We start from the raw sequence: 18,050 nt of genomic DNA on the forward strand, positions 1-18,050 counted from the left end.
CTCACTGGAACCAGACTGAGACCGGGAGCTCTGGGAGCGCGCAGGGGCGGCTGGCGGTGTTAGAAAAACACAAAGGACAGAGACACGCCGGCCCTGGAAGTGAGGGCTGGGATGCCAGGTGTGGGGCGCACATCCCAGGATGCTGCAGGGTTGAGCAGCACCAACAGAAACAGAGTTAAAGTGGCCAGAACATCAGTGGAGAACAGTCCCCGATCCCTCTGTTCTGAGACAGAGGCTAAGATTCGGCCACTGCTGCTCTGACTCTCAGAAGAGGCACAGCAAACCTCCAGGGAAAGCCACCAGAGAACAAAAGCCTGGAAATACCGGCTCACAGTGTGCCCACCCCTATCCTCTCTCGCAGGGGACACGGAGACTCTACCCAAACAGGTTTGCCTGAGTATCGGCGTGGCAGGCCCCTCCCCCAGAAGGCAGGCTGAAAAATCAAGAAGCCCACATCCCTAAGATCCCTATAAAACAAGGGCACACGGCCTGGGTCCAGGTCAATAATTTGGGCTATGGACAACCCCACACCCTCTTCTCATCAGAATGACGAGAAGGAGAAATCCCCCCCAGCAAAGAAAAGACAATGAGTCTGTGGCCTCTGCCACAGAACTAATGGATATGGAGATAACCAAATTATCAGAAATGGAATTCAGAGTAACAATGGTCAAGATGATGTGTAGACTTGAAAAAAGTATTAACGAAAATGTTAGAAATATATAATCTCTAAGGGCGGAAATGAGAGCAAATCTGGCAGAAATGAGAGCAAATCTGGCAGAAATTAAAAATTCTATGAGCCAAATGCAGTCAAAACTAGAGGCTCTGATGGCCAGGGTGAATGAGGCAGAAGAACGTATCAGTGAATTGGAGGATGGGTTAGTAGAAGAGAAAGCTAAAATAGAATCTGGACTTAAAAAAATCCACGCGCAAGAATGTAGATTATGGGAGATTACTGACTCTATGAAACGTTCCAATGTCAGAATCATCGGCATCCCCAAGGGGGTGGAGAAAAACTGAGGTCTAGAAGAGATATTTGAACAAATTGTAGCTGAAAACTTCCCTAATCTAGCAAGGGAAACAAACATTCATGTCCAAGAGGCAGAGAGGACCCCACCCAACCTCAACCACGACAAACCTATGCCAAGTCACGTCACAGTGCAATTCGCAAATATTAGATCCAAGGATACAGTATTGAAAGTGAAAGCGCCAGGGCAAAGAAATTTCTCACGTACCAAGTGAAAGGTATCAGACTTACGTCAGACCCGTCTACACAGACCTGGAATGAGAGAAAAGGTTGGGGAGGCATTTTTAAAGCTCCTTCAGAGAAAAACATGCAGCCAAGGATCCTTTATCCAGCAAGGCTGTCATTCAGAATTGATGGAGAAATAAACACCTTCCAGAATCGCCACTCATTGACCAATTTCATAATCACGAAACCAGCCCTACAGGAGATATTAAGGGGGGTTCTATAAAAGTAAAAAGGCCCCAAGAGTGATACAGAACAGAAAGTCACAATCTATAGAAACAAAGACTTTACTGGCAACATGGCATCATTAAAATCATCTCTCTCAATAATCAGTCTCAATGTAAATGGCCTAAATGCTCCCATAAAATACCACAGGGTTGCAGATTGGATAAAAAGACATGACCCATCCATTTGCTGTCTACAAGAGACTCATTTTGAACCTAAAGATACATTCAGACTGAAAGTAAAGGGATGGAATACCCCCTTTCATGTCAATGGACCTCAAAAGAAAGCTGGGGTGGCAATTCTCATATAAGACAGATTGGATTTCAAACTAAAGATTATAGTTAGAAACACAGAAGAGCACTATATTATTCTTAAAGGATGTATCCAACAAGTGGATATGACAATTATAAATATATATGCCCCCAACAGGGGAGCAGCAAGATACACAAGCCAACTCTTAACCAGAATAAAGAGACATATAGATAAAAATACGTTAATAGTAGGGGACTGCAACATTCCACTGTCAGAAAAGGACAGAACCATGCAAAAAATCGACAAAGAAACAAGGGCTTTGAATGCCACACTCGACGAGTTGGACCTCATAGATATATATAGAACACTACACCCCAGAACCAAAGAATACTCATTCTATTCTAATGCCCATGGAACATTCTCAAGAATAGACCATGTTCTGGGTCACAAAACAGGTCTCAAACAATATCAAAAGACTGAAATTATTCCCTGCATATTCTCAGACCACAACGCTTTGAAATTGGAACTCAACCACAAGGAAAAATTTGGAAGAAACTCAAACACTTGGAGACTAAGAACCTTCCTGCTCAGGAATGATTCGATAAACCAGGAAATCAAAAATCAATTTAAAGAATTTATGGAGACCAACGAGAATGGAAACACAATGGTCCAAAACCTATGGGATACTGCAAAGGCAGTCCTAAGGGGAAAATACATAGCCATCCAAGCCTCATTCAAAAGAATAGAAAAATCTAAAATGCAGGTTTTATATTCTCACCTCAAGAAGCTGGAACAGAAACAGGGACAGGCCTAATCCATGCACGAGGAAGCAGTTGACCAAGATTAGAGCAGAAATCAATGAATTAGAAACCAGGAGTACAGTAGAGCAGATCAACAGAACTAGAAGCTGGTTCTTTGAGAGAATCAATAAATTTGACAGACTGCTGGCAAGGCTTATCCAAAAGAATAGAGAAAGGACCCAAATTAATAAAATTATGAATGAAAAAGGAGAGGTCACAACCAACACCAATGAAATTGGAAGGATTATTAGAAGCTTTTATCAACAGCTTTATGCCAATAAATTAAGCAATCTGGAAGAGATGGAGGCCTTCCTGGAAACCTACAAACTACCAAGACTGAAACAGGAAGAAATTGATTTTTTAAACAGGACAATTAATTATGAAGAGATTGAGTCAGTGATAAACAACCTTCCAAAAAACAAAACTCCAGGCCCGGATGGTTTTCCTGGGGTATTCTATCAAACATTCAAAGAAGAAATAATACCTATTCCCCTAAAGCTATTTCAAAAAATAGAAACAGAAGGAAAGCTATCAAACTCATTCTGTGAGGCCAATATTACCTTGATCCCCAAACCAGGCAAAGACCCCATCAAAAAGGAGAATTACAGACCGATTTCCCTAATGATTATGGACGCCAAAATCCTCAACAAGATCCTGGCTAATAGAATCCAACAGTACATTAAGAGGATTATCAATCATGACCAGGTGGGATTCATCCCTGGGATGCAAGGGTGGTTCAACATTCGCAAATCAACCGGGGTCTTAGATTTTATCCAGAAAGAAAAATTCAGAAATCATATGATTCTCTCAATAGATGCAGAAAAAGCATTTGACAAAATACAGCATCCTTTCCTGATTAAAACCCTTCAGAGTGTAGGGATAGAGGGTACATTCCTCAATCTCATAAAGACCATCTATGAAAAGCCTACAGCAAATAACACTCTCAATGGGGAGAAGCTGGAAGCCTTTCCCTTAAGATCAGGAACACGACAAGGATGCCCACTCTCGCTCCTATTATTCAACATAGTACTAGAAGTCCTTGCAACAGCAATCAGACAACAAAAAGGGATCAAAGGTATCCAAATCAGCAAAGAAGAAGTCAAAATGTCTCTCTTCGCAGATGACATGATACTCTATATGGAAAACCCAAAAGAATCCACTCCCAAACTATTAGAGGTTATAGAGCAATTCAGTAATGTGGCGGGATACAAAATCAATGCTCAGAAATCAGTTGCATTTCTATACACGAATAATGAGACTGAAGAAAGAGAAATTAGGGAATCCATCCCATTTACGATAGCACTAAAAACCATAAGTTACCTTGGAATTAACTTAACCAGAGACATAAAGGATCTATATTCTAGAAACTATAAATCACTCTTGAAAGACATTGAAGAAGACACAAAAAGATGGAAAAATATTCCATGCTCATGGATCGGAAGAATTAACGTAGTTAAAATGTCCATGCTACCCAGAGCAATCTACACTTTCAATGCTATCCCGATCAAAATACCAATGACATTTTTCAAAGAGCTGGAACAAATAGTCCTTAAATTTGTATGGATCCAGAAGAGGCCCCGAATTGCCAAGGAACTGTTGAAAAGGAAAAACAAAGCTGGGGGCATCACAATGCCGGATTTCAAGCTGTACTACAAAGCTGTGATCACAAAGACAGCATGGTACTGGCACAAAAACAGACACATAGACCAATGGAACAGAATAGAGAACCCAGAAATGGACCCTCGGCTCTTTGGGCAACTACTCTTTGATAAAGCAGGAAAAAACATCCGTGGAAAAAAGACAGTCTCTTCAATAAATGGTGCCGGGAAATTTGGATGGTTACACGCAAAAGAATGAAACTTGACCACTCTCTCACACCATACACAAAGATAAACTCCAAATGGATGAAAGACCTCGATGTGAGACAGGAATCCATCAAAATCCTAGAGAAGAACATAGGCAGCAACCTCTACGACATCGGCCAAAGCAACCTTTTTCATGACACATCTCCAAAGGCAAGAGAAACAAAAGATAAAATGAACTTGTGGGACTTCATCAAGATAAAAAGCTTCTGCACAGCCAAGGAAACAGTCAAAAAAACTAAGAGGCAGCCCACGGAATGGGAGAATATAATTGCAAATGATGCTACAGATAAAAGACTGGTATCCAAGATCTGCAAAGAACTTCTCAAACTCAATACGCGAGAAACAAATAAACAAATCAAAAAATGTGCAGATGATATAAGTAGACACTTTTCCCATGATGACATACAAATGGCTAACAGACACATGAAAAAATGTTCAAAATCATTAGCCATCAGGGAAATTCAAATCAAAACCACACTAAGATACCACCTTACGCCAGTTAGAATGGCAAAAATTGACGAGGCAAGAAACAATTGCTGGAGAGGATGTGGAGAAAGGGGATCCCTCTTACATTGTTGGTGGGAATGCAAGTTGGTACAGCCACTCTGGAAAACAGTGTGGAGGTCCCTTAAAAAGTTAAAAATTGAGGGGCGCCTGGGTGGTGCAGTTGTTAAGTGTCTGCCTTCAGCTCAGAGCGTGATCCCAGCATTCTGGGATCGAGCCCCATAACAGGCTCCTCCGCTAGGAGCCTGCTTCTTCCTCTCCCACTCCCCCTGCTTGTGTTCCCTCTCTCGCTGGCTGTCTCTCTCTGTCAAATTAATACTTAAAATCTTTAAAAAAAAATAAAGTTAAAAATTGAGCTACCCTATGACCCAGCCATTGCACTACTGGGTATTTACCCCAAAGATACAGACGTAGTGAAAAGAAGGGCCATATGCACCCCAATGTTCATAGCAGCATTGTCCACAATAGCTAAATCGTGGAAGGAACCGAGATGCCCTTCAACAGATGACTGGATTGAGAAGTTGTGGTCCATATATACAATGGAATATTACTCAGCTATCAGAAAGAACGAATTCTCAACATTTGCTGCAACATGGACGGCACTGGAGGAGATAATGCGAAGTGAAATAAGTCAAGCAGAGAAAGACAATTATCATATGATTTCTCTCATTTATAGAACATAAGAACTAGGAAGATCGGTAGGGGATGAAAGGGATAAAGAAAGGGGGGGTAATCAGAAGGGGGAATGAAGCATGAGAGACTATGGACTCTGAGAAAGAAACTGAGGGCTTCAGAAGGGAGGGGGTGGGGGAATGGGATAGGCCGGTGATGGGTAGTAAGGAGGGCACGTATTGCATGGTGCAGTGGGTGTTATACGCAACTAATGAATCATTAAACTTTACATCAGAAACCAGGGATGTACTGTATGGTGACTAACATAATATAATAAAAAAAAAACATTAAAAAAAATGAGTTGCACAAAAAGTTAGTTTGTTAGAAATAATACATGTATTTCTTCATGTGGTGAACTTGAATGGGGGATGTGAAACAGGAATGTGTTAGAATAACCAGGTGTGTATGGGAAGCTTGGAACTGCTTTAGAATGTTTTGTTTGAGAGGTTTAAAACTGGTTCCAAATATGTACTGCCACATGTAATTATTTATAAAAGAATTCATTATTGATACCACAGCACCATATAGTACACTATTTGTCAATAGGTATTGCAGTGCACCAATCAAAAAAGAAAATTCAAATACTGGACACCTTTTAAAAGTTTCATTGAGCTAAAAGCAAAACATTTGACAAGTTTTTGATTTGCCTTTCTCATGATTTGATGTCCCAGCAGAGCAACTGGGGAACCTAATTCTGACCAACAAGGAGGAATTGCCTGGCTAATTGGAAGTGACAGAAACCTTGGGAGAAAGCAACCACATACCAAGGATAATTATAAGAAGGTAACATGGGCCCAAAAGAATAGTGTCAAGGAAACTGAGACCCCCAAATGAGGTGAGACTTGCAAAAAAATGCTAAGAAAGGACAAAGAACGGGCTTTTTAAAATTCTATTCAGAGCCAGAAGATGATCAAGGAAGGGAAAAGCCCACTTGCAGCTTCTGGTGTAAGGTTAGAGCTGACAGAGAAAGCAAAACTCCCTAAATATTATTTGCTTCATTCTCTACAAAGGAAACATGAGAAGAAGGTTTGATGTAGTAGAAAGAACTATGTGTGTTTGCGGGGTCAGGCAAATCTGAGTTTAATTCTCTGTTTCGACACTTTGTAGTTATATAACCCCGAATCTCCTTTTCCCCTTTTCCCCTCCATTTTCTGTAGAATGGAGACAACAGTATCTTTTTCATAGCATTGTTCTGAGTAATGGAAGTAACACATTCAAAATGCTAAGCTAGGCTCACAGTACTGACAACAAATAGCCACTTATTAATATTCAAAGGAGTATTATAAATATGAACAGGAAGCAATACTCTTCCCAAATTGGGAAGGAATTCTAAAAAAGCTCTAACAGCTTTTTAAAAAATTTTTTCTAGAATTTTTCTAAAAAATTCTAACAGCTCCAATTTATGTCTACTGATAGGAACAGCACTTTTTGCAGGCTTTGGAGCAGAATGCTAGTGGGAGAGCACAAATGAGGCCTGAGAACAACTATCCCCATCATTGAGGAATTAAGGGAAACAATAGGTGCTAGAACATGAAACATGGACAAATGTCTGCCTTCCCGGTAGGAAGTGGAAATTTAAAACCTGGAATTATTTGCTTTTTGACTCAATCATGTTCCTCCCATTAGGGTAGTATTCATTTGCCCAGGGAAGGGAGAATTCCAAAAGAAAGCAACCAAATCAAAGGAATAGACTGAATTTTCCAAAGAAGTGCTTAAAGTGAAGACACAGTCTTGAAAACTAAGGTGATGATGAAAGAACAGTCCTCTTGGATTTCTTCAAAGCTTTGAGGTACAGCTTGAAAGAAGAAGGAAAAAATTGTATCCTTAGGCAAGAAGTAGTGAATTGAATAGTGGCACCCAAAAAAGATGTCCATGTCCCACATCTGTGGAAACTGTGAATATTACCTTTTTTTGGCAAAAGGGTCCTTTGCAGATGTTCAGTTAAAGATCTTGAGATGAGGAGATCAATTGCACTGGATTATATGCCAGGCTGTAAATTCAACAAGTATCCTTATGTAACAGAGGAGAAGATACAGAGAAGAGGAGGCAGTGTGACCACAGAGCCTAAGATTGGAGTAATGCAGTCACAAGTGAAGGAATGGTGACAGCTAGCAGAAGCCGGAGGAGGCAAAAAATGAGGTCTTACCCTAGATTCTTCAGAAGAAGTACAGCCCTGCTAACAGGTCTGTGGTAATTTGGATATGGCAACCCTACAAAGTTAGTGCACAGAATTTAAAAAAGAATCCAGTAACATCCAGTAACATCTTTAAGTAGCTTAGGTTTTCTTGGGTTGGAAGGAATGCGCAGGGGTCAGGGGTGGTGGCTGTGAAATGGACGGTAGAGGGTGGAGAAAGGCTGAGGGACTCCACGGAGGGAATGTACGAACCAGACTGGCATTAGGAAATACAGACCATACAGTCTCTGCTTGGACAGAGACTGTCAGAGTTTGAAACAGACTTGACGGGGTTACCCCATGCATTGCCAAAACCAGGAAGCCAAGCCAATATTCAGTTTCCCCAAAGAGGATTTTATGTCTTCAGAGAGAGCTTCTGATTGACAAGTGTTTTCCATTCCCCACCCTCGATCTGTAGCAGCACTAGTAGCTGTCTCTATGCCAATACTTTACACAGTCCTGTCCAAACTACCCTTGGAAAAAGTACTTTTTCAGTATTACCTGGCAGTCGCAAACCTTCAGAAATAGAAACGATAATGGGACAACTAAAGAGGTTCCAGTGATAAAGAATGGAGATCCATATCACTTGGAAGCACTCCCTTCAATCTTTTCTTGACTGGGATTTTATTCATTCAGTTGAGTCCCTAAGATCTCTAATTCCCTGCCATGACCACATGGATCCTATGGAAGAATCTAAAAGGAATTATTAAAAGGATGCTCTGAGAACATCTATAGGACAAAGCAATAATCAACCAAATATAGTATGGGTTTGCAAACCAGAATTTATTTGTCTAATTTTATTTTTCCCTTAGGGTTACTAGCTAGTATGCCAATAAAATGCAGTAGACAATATTTATCTTGCCCAACAGGCATTATTGACATTTTTTGTCACATTCTTATGAGTAACTGGGGCCAGGGTTGGGCATTGGGAGGAGGTAGGTACCATCAGGGAATGACTTAATACCCCAAGGGTACTGAATCCTAGATGGCAGTCAGCCTCTCCAGAGGTTTTTAGTATAGAGCCACAGTCCCTATCTCGATCCAACTGCATTTCAATGACTTGAGAGAGGACACAGAAACCATATTTATCAAGTTTTTACCCAATTTAAAGTTGGAAAGGGCAGAATATTTTACAAACCTTTGAACAGCTTAATGTTGACTCTGGGCTAAATTCTAGATAGTCATAATTAAAATTCATAAAATTTGGGGAGTCTGTAACCATAAATGCAGAACCCAACCAACTAATAGGGATTTTTAAGTTTATTCACTCATTTAGATGTCACAAATGTATGGAACATCTACTCTGTATAAATGTCTATATTAATTAGGCTTTAGAAAGATGATTAAAGTATTGCCCTTAGATTGCAGCAATTTAAAATCTGGTGAGTTAAAGACTTATAGAGAGATAAACTATATCACAATATAAGTGTTCATTATAAAGCCTCCTATTTAGTAAAAATTTTTTAAAAATTAACTACATATAACTGCTTAGGATGGACTGACCCTAGCATGTGTAAAACACCTTTAGGAGTTCAATAAACTGGAAAAAAATATTTTTCAAGAATATGACAGTGGGCTAATATTCTTACTTTAGCTCATACAATTTTCTAAAAATTAACAAGGGCTTAATCACCCAAAGGAGGAAATACAAATAGCCAATAAAGATATAAAACATATTTTTAAAATGCATTCTCAACTACAAGCAAATCGAGACAACAAATTTAAAGGAAATTAATAAATAATAATATTTCATGTTTGCAAAGATGTGGTGAAATGGACACTTACATACCATTGGAGTAAATATAAAATGGTAATTTTTTGGAAAGTTATTGTATACAAGTCATACTATGCAATGTAGCTAATTTTTTTCTGCTTTAAGCAATAATCTAAAACATATACATAAAGTACATAAGGAAGTCCATAACAGATTATTTATATTAGCAAAAAAATGTAAGATGAATGATTTAAAAGATATGTACAGGGATACCTGGGTGGCTCAGTCAGTAAAGTGTCTGCCTTCAGCTCAGGTCATGATCCTAGGGTCCTGGGATTGAGTCCCTCATTGGGCTCCTTGCTTAGTTGGTAGTCTGCTTCTCCCTCTCCCTCTGCCTGCCTCTCTCTCTCTCTGACAAATAAACAAATCTTAAAAAAATAAATAAATAAATATGAACAGCCTATCTGATGGGATGTCATAATCATAATCAGTATTATGTGTCTTAAGAAGAGGATTTCTGCTATATTGCATATTATATTATACTACATTAAACCAGAAGGGTAAGGATCATGACTTTTCACTGTAAACTCTCTTGAACATTTTGAATTTTGTGCCATGTGCATTAACACATCCAAAAAAAATATGCAATCTTAAAAATAAATTATTCGGCTTAAATTTTTTTTAATAATCACACTAGTGAAAGGCAAGGAAATTTCATTACTCCCTACAGTGAATATGTATAATTGGAAAATGTATACACTCTGTGTTACTAGAAATATTCTGTTCAGTATTTTGCACTGTAAGAAATCTAGAACCAGTTTAAATACAAGCAAGAATGATAAAGGAGCTCATGTAAGACATGGCTAGAGGAAAATGTAAATGTTTAGCGTAGAGAGCAGGATGGCTGTCTTCAAGTATATGAAGTATGTGGAAAAGGGACCACACTTCCTCAGGAAAGTCTCTGAGGATGAAACTAGACCCATTGGCAGGAGCTATAGTAAGCCATTTTAGGTCAATGTCAAAACACTTTGAGACTTGTTCACTTGTTTATAGGCCATTTCAGCCCAATGTCAAGAAACTTTGTAACAGAACTGGCAAAAAAAAAGAGTAAATTCACAGTCCCTTGAAGGATTCAAGCATAAATTGTCACCTACTTGATTGGACATCATAGAAGAGATTCAAGAATCAGAAGTGTGGTTTTTGTATGATTCCTGCTGTGTGAGAAATCATTTAACCTCTCAGATACACCATTTTGTATAAAATGGGGAAGTTTGACTAAATTACCTTCAGTTCCTTTTGAGTTTTAAATTTTTGATTCTCTATTGGTATAATTACATTAGTCTGTCTTTTCCAGATTTACATAATACCAGCCTTTTATCACTTGAAATATATCAAACTATACTTGCGAGAATTAATTGAATATTTGTAAAAGTTCAAAACACTATGTAAGACATCATTACAATCCAATATCATTGGCCATTAGGAAAATGCAAATTAACACCGCAGTGAGATACCATCACACACCTGTTAGAATGGCTAGCTAAAATTTAAACTATTTATGAAACCAAGTATTGACAAGATGTGGAGCAACTGTATCTCTTTGCTGGTAGAAATGTAAAATAATACAGCTACTCTAGACAACAGTTTGGCAGTTTCTCACAAAGTTAAACATACATTTACCATAAGACCCAGTAATCTAACTACTCTAGAGAAATGAAAACTAAAGTTTGCACATATCAACTCTATATGACAGCCCAAAACTGGAAACCACTCAGATGTCCTCCGATGGGTGAATGAATACACGGTGGTTCATCTATATCATGGAATACAACTCAGCAGTTAAAAGGAACGAACTATCAATATACATACAACAACTTACATGGATCTCAAGGACATTATACTGACTGAAAAAAAGCCAATATCAAAAGGATACATATGATATAATTCCACTTATACAACATCCTCAATAGTGATGGAGAACACATCAGTGAACAGGGGTTAGAGTTAGAGGGAGGGCGTGACTTTAAAGAGGTAGCAGGAGGGAGTTACTTTGGGGGAATGGGATAGTTTTGTATCATAATTGTGGTGATCACTACATTAGTCTATTACATGTGGTAAATTTTATAGAACTAGACAAACACACAGAAATCTGTGTTTATCTTCAAGTTTCTGGAATGCAAGGAAATTTGTATCTACATTCACTTTTTGTTTTCATTGACTTTTTTATGTTTAGCTGTCTTTTAATCAATAATGTGAAATGTTTCTCATATGAAACATTTTTCTTGTTGAAGAATGCCATAGAAACAAGGGTGTGAGGCATACTTACCTGATGGTAATTTTACTCCTTTTCTTTAGAGGAGTAAATGGTCAAATGCGAAAGTAAATTCAGGCAAAGCCCATTTTTATTTATATTTTATTCTTGTTTTTAAATTTTACAGTCACATTTTCAAGGAAGCCTCTGGAAAAGATTTTTACATAAATTTTCACAGCCACTCAATTGTGATCTACTTTTTTACTGTTTATCTTATGACTAAAGAGACTATTCATACCTTGCCAGGTTGTACTTTAGCTGCTGATTCTGTTTATACTTAACTGAATTTGTTTCCATTCAAATTTCTTGATAAACACAGGAGCTTAAAATTAATTCCTATGCTAGGATAAGATCTATTCAGAAAGTTTGTCTCAAGAGTGAAATGGTCTTATAAGATGACCCTTTGGATACTAAAATATTAGCCTCTCTTAGTGTCTAAGACTGTCCTTATGAGTAATATTACCAATGTTCACCAATATTTTCCATTCTCTTCCCTTTTCTGGATATGTAAAAGATTATATTTCTTAGTTCTACTGATAGACAATGGCCAGAGCTGCTGTGTCACTTCCAGTGCATGACTCACCATGCTGTCGAATGAACCATCAAAATGATATGGAGATATCAGAAGAAGAAAGTGATCTTGAATGTTTAGCCACTACATGAAGGGCTGCCCTGGAGAAATTCCTAGACTCTTAGCAGATTTGCCTGAGTAAGAACTTTTATGTGATAAGCCCCTGAGATTTTGTTATAGTTTATTACTGCAGTATTACCTAGCCTGTCCTGTCAAATAGATTCTGTATAGTAACATTGCCTGTGTTAAAAGTTTTCAAAAAAATAAAACAAAACAAAGGATTTTCATGGCCTTTTGTGCTTTCCATACATCAGGTAAATAATTATATGTGAGTTGCCAGCTTTTCTAATAAGAATATATTTACTATGATAAACATTTCAATTAATAACTTATTCTGCTAGCCTCTACCACCAACTTTAGATCTCAAATGTCTAATCTAAGTAAGTAATACTTTTAATTACATAGATATATAAAATATATAGAGAGAGAGGGAGAGAGAGATTTCAAACATAGACCTTGTGTTAATCATTACCAACCAATAAAAAAGGATATGTTTGGTTTTTTTTGTTTTGAAGATTTTATTTTTACATAATCTGTACACCCAAAGTGGGGCTCAAACCTAAAACCCTGAGATCAAGAGTCACACATTCTACTAACTGAGCCAGCCAGGCACCCCCCAGGATATGTCTGTTAATCCACACTTTTAAGTCACTAAGTAACAATCGATGTTTCTAGTCATGTTCCCTGGGAAGCAGAACCTGAGATGGAGATTGGCATGCAGGAAAATTTATTAGGGAATTTTCTTGGAATTAGCACTTGTGGTGAAATGCAAGGTTGGGTGGAGGGAGAATTTGGGCTGTGAAAGAGTTATAACGAAGCCTAAGCCAACCCTCTGGATGCCTCTGAAGCTAGGGTGGCCCTTCAGAGGCCAAGCTGAGGTAGGGGGCCTCGGCCTTCTTATACTCATCAGTGACCAGTCATGGATAAAGACTGCCCCCAGGGAGTAGTAATCAAGGGACCTTGATTAAGGCAATTCATGGACAGAGCTGACATCTTGAGCCAACAACACTCCCAGCAGTTGGATAAACAAGTCCTTTGGTCCTGAAGAGAAATCTCGTATCAGTGGAATCTGCCTTAGTATCCAGTACACCTGATAATCATAGAGGCATGTATCTGGCTGAAATGTTTAGATGATCACCACCACCATCATCGTTACCATCATTATCACATTTACCAACACTTCATTATGTACCAGACACTTGTTTGAAGTGTTTGAAATTATTAACTCACGTAATTCTCAAAATAACTCTATAATATAGTTTCAAATGATTCATCTTCAAAAATAAAAATTAATACAGGTTCTTTCTACAACATACCACAGTGCCAGAAATGATCTGCTAATGATCATTTAGTAATGTCCACTGTAAGTTACTTTATCCAGTATGAGTAGCTCCATTCAGTAATTCATTGCCTATAGAGTTACTTTTTTCTTGGGTTGCACTCTCTAAATTATAGAATGTATTATGATGTCTAATTTACTTTAAAATAATTGAACATAGACAATGTGGTATTATTTGTGAATATCTATGTGTGTTAACTTAGGCTACATCATAAGTGCTGTTGCTTGCCATAATTGGGAATTCATACTCCCAGGTATGGTCAGCAAATATTTAGGCAAAAAGGTCACACTCTAGAGGAGTCATACTTACCTTGAACACCAGAATTTTGCTAATTAACATAATGAATATTAGCAGTGGGTTTATTGATGAAATTGAGGTTGGTGTAAGTATGTGAATTGGCTAATATATATTAGACATTCTACTTTTTCAGAATAGGCAATCAAAATCTAACAAGCACCATAATCTATATCCTTAGGAAAGGCACCCAGATTTGATCCCTGAAACACCCTGTATCCAGCAACTGATTCTGTGGATTCTGGCTACTTGAAAGGATTCTAAATATTGCTGCATCTACCTTAAGTGAACCTTTCATGTATGTTGTAGTCATATGTGGTAGCCAGTCTTCAGATTGGCCTTCATTGACCTTAATACAAGTAATCCTTACTATTCAACCCTTTGTGTAGTTCCCTCCCACAATGAATAGAGATAGCCTGTGTAACCAATAAGATATTCTATAAATGAAGACACATGACTTCCAAAGATAAGTCTTCTTTTTTTTTGTGGGGGTGGGGGGGAGCTTTGGAAATGCTTTATAAAATTTTCAAAGAGAAAAACATAGTAATTCATATAAAAGATTTTAACTTCTGCTTGGATAACACACATTTTAACCCATAATTTAAGATTTTTCAGTATGATTGGTTCGAGCAAGATAACCAAATATTCCAATCAGAAATAACACTTTAAAGGTATTTTTTCAGTTTAATTTAAATAGATTTACAAGCATAAATCTTGTCCATAATTATGAGACATAATTATGAGAATTGCCTACTTTACTCAGTGGGCAATAAATGTATCATATATAAAACAGAATGTAGGTTACAGCTGGGAGTTTAGAGCTAAATGACATCATAATTTTTTTTTTTAGAGTTTCTTTTCTTTTTCTTTTTTAAAAATTTAAATTCAATTAATTAACATAATGTATTAGTTTCAGAGGTAGAGGTCAGTGATTCATCAGTCTTATAACCAGTGCTGATTACATCACCTGACCTCCTTAATGTCCATCTCCCAGTTACCCCATCCCCCCACTTCCTTCCAAAGCTGTCTTAAAAGACATTGTAGACTCTGCCTTGTCCTCTTGTATTACCTATTTTGGAGGAAGACAATGACCATGTTGTGAAGCTGTTCAAGCAACCTAATGGAGATGCATATGGGGAGGTCCACAGGTCTCCTGCCAATACTCCACACTAACTTGCCAGCCATGTCAGTCAGCCATCTTATAAGCCGGTCTTCCAGCCCCAGTCAAGCCTTCAGGTAACAATAGCGCCAGCCAACTTTTTGACTCATGTGAAACCCTGAACCAAAACAACCCAGCCAATTTTACTTAGCTTTGATCTACAGAAACTATGAGAAAATAAATATTTCTTGTTTTGTTAAGTCACTAAATTTGGGGGTCCTTTATTATGCAGCAACAGTTAACTACAACATGACAGTACATAAAAGGATGGAGAGCTGAAACTTAACGAGCTTATAGAAGAGACCGTATGAACTGTCGTATATAAGCCTCCTTACTAATAACTGTTTATTTTCAAAATGTCTATTTATATGCCAGAATTTGGTCTGAGACTTGCTTTCAACTTAGTATCAAGATGAGTCAAAGTACCCCACACACTTATCTCAAAAACTGGTGGCTACTTTTTTCTGTCAGAGAGAACAAAATAGGGTGCCTGTATGGCTCAGTCAGTGGAGCATGTGACTCTTGATCTCAGGATTGTGAGTTCAGGTCCCACATTGGGCATGGAGCCTACTTAAAAAAAATAAATAAAAAGAACAGAAGAGTTGTATGTGACCAAATTGGCTTAGATCATTTTGCAAGAGAATCCTATTGATTTTTCTGCCTACTATAGCCAACCCTAGCTTGATTCTATCCACTTCTCTTTATCACCACCATCAATCCAGTCTGGGCTACCTTCATCTCTCACCTGGGCCACTACAATAATCTTCCTACTCATTTATTCATATCCATTATCCTTTGGTCCTCTTCCACTCCCTCGTCAATATTAAAGTCAGAATGATCCTTTTAAAACACAAATCTATTCATGTAATTCTACCACCACCCCTGCCCAGTTTAACATCTTTAAATGCCAGATCTGGACTTGCCAACCTTCCAAGCCTTGTCTTACACTCTTCTCCCTCTTACCCACTGTGATCCCACCTCATTGGTCTTTCTTCAATTACGAGAACTCTTCTTGTTCCCCTCCACCATAGAGGATTTGTATGTGGTCTTTCCTCTGCCTTGAAATCTCTTCCTTTTCTTCTTTGTCTAGTTGAAGTCTACCCATCCTTCATACCTAGTGCATATGTCAGTTCTGCAACAAAACTTTCCCCAGTGTCCCTGACTAACCCTTATAGCATCATACACATCTCCTTTGTACAAAGTCACATTGCAATTTTACATTTGTTTGTATAATTATTTGATTAATGCTTGTATTCATTTCGAGACCTTATGTTCTATAAGAACAGGTACCATATCCAGTTAAACTCATTCATGTATGCCCTGGAGCCTACCACAGTGCTGAGAATATAATACAAATTTGATATGTATTTGATTAAAGACTGAATAACTGATTAGCTAATTGAATGAATTCTGGTAGTTATGAATGTTGCTTCAGAGCCAGACCACCTAGGTTCAAATCTGACAGTTCCTAACTAGGCTTATGTTAGAAACAATTTTGCCTTAGATTTATCCTCTGTAAATTGGGAATGATAATTACTTTTATAGGGTTTTGCAAGGATTAAATGAGTTAGTATACATTAAGGGCATAAAGCCATTCCTTTCATGGTAAGTACTACCTAAGGTAGCTGCAATTATTATTATCATTAATATACTTAATCATTTTGTCCTGCTAGTCCCTTAGTCCACAGCCACTAGTTCCTTGGATAACTTCATTCTTTCCTTATAGATACCCAATTTCAAATGTCTATGTCAAAGACACAAACTGAAGGCAGAGTTTATAAGTTTTTTTGCATTATCAAGTTTTAAATAAGGAAGCTAATGTTAACTCCCATATCACAGGTGTTTATTTGTTAATTTACTATTTATAAAAAAGTATATTTACTATTTATAAAAAAAAAAAAAAAGACCAGGGAAGAAGAGTTTGAATTAAATGAGAACCTCAAAGAGATCTATACCCTTTACTAGGGCACAGTATACACACTTAAAAGAATTGAGCCCACAGTCTCTGAGTTTTTGCATTTTTTACTTACTGTACTTCACATAATGATAACTTATTAAGTGTGTGTGTGTGTGTGTGTGTATAATGTAACACACACACATACCATTCATCCCTCTGGATTATGGACCTTCCATACTCTGAGGGACTGACTTTAAAATGTTAAAGCTGCAGGTCTGCAACTTTTAATCACCATATAAACTATTTTTGTATGTTTATAAACTATTGAAATGATATCTCTTTTTGACAGTGGAAGCATTTTGCATGCTCAGTACAAAGGCAGCAATGGTTGGACCCTGGTTAGCTGCTAATGCCTTTTATAGAAGTTGTGAATACTGGTCTTTTATTATGTTCAGGGCCCTACCTACAAACAGGTCCATTGTAAGCTGCCATAAACCAAAGGGTCGCTTGAGATAAACGTTGCCAATGATGTGTTCTGTTCTTTGTTTACTACCAACCACAAAAAATAACACTTTGCAATTTCCAAAAAAACTGAGACCACCCAGTCCTTGCAACTTAGGTCATTTCAGTCTGGAAAGGTAAAAAAAAAAAAAAAAAAAAAAAAAAAAAAAGAACTTTTTTCAACTTCAACTCATTGACAATTCCTCCTGGCTTTTTGAGGAAATACCTCTGAAAGAAAAGAGATCAAATTTACATGGGGCTAAAGGCAGATCAGATAGCTATACTTTCTAGTCTCTTGAAAACAAAACTAGCTTCCCTGGAAAAAAGATCATTTATAGTCATAAGGAGCAGAAGAAAGCTTAGAGGGAAGATTAGTAGCCTAAAAAAACCAACCTCCATCCCTTTACCAGTCTGTTTGACCTTAAAATCCCACCATTAGAAATTTATTTGTTTGCATTTTAAAAGA

At 37.7% G+C, this 18,050-nt stretch overlaps 1 long non-coding RNA gene across 9 annotated transcripts in view; it reads left to right on the top strand.

Moving 5' to 3' along the window:
* The window catches only part of LOC113255127 (uncharacterized), a 43,303-nt gene that overhangs the window by 15,317 nt on the left and 9,936 nt on the right, over positions 1 to 18,050 (top strand). For 2 of the 9 annotated variants that reach the window (XR_008957498.1, XR_008957504.1), the window contains exon 2: positions 6,236 to 6,399. This is a non-coding gene — a long non-coding RNA (uncharacterized LOC113255127). Of the gene's footprint in view, positions 1 to 6,235; positions 6,400 to 7,190; positions 7,354 to 7,586; positions 7,748 to 12,276; positions 12,472 to 18,050 lie in introns of all 9 variants that reach the window. The other 7 variants (XR_008957501.1, XR_008957499.1, XR_008957502.1 and 4 more) reach the window with 6 other exon arrangements.

The sequence above is a fragment of the Ursus arctos genome, unplaced genomic scaffold, assembly GCF_023065955.2.
Source record: "Ursus arctos isolate Adak ecotype North America unplaced genomic scaffold, UrsArc2.0 scaffold_5, whole genome shotgun sequence".
NCBI lineage: Eukaryota > Metazoa > Chordata > Mammalia > Carnivora > Ursidae > Ursus > Ursus arctos.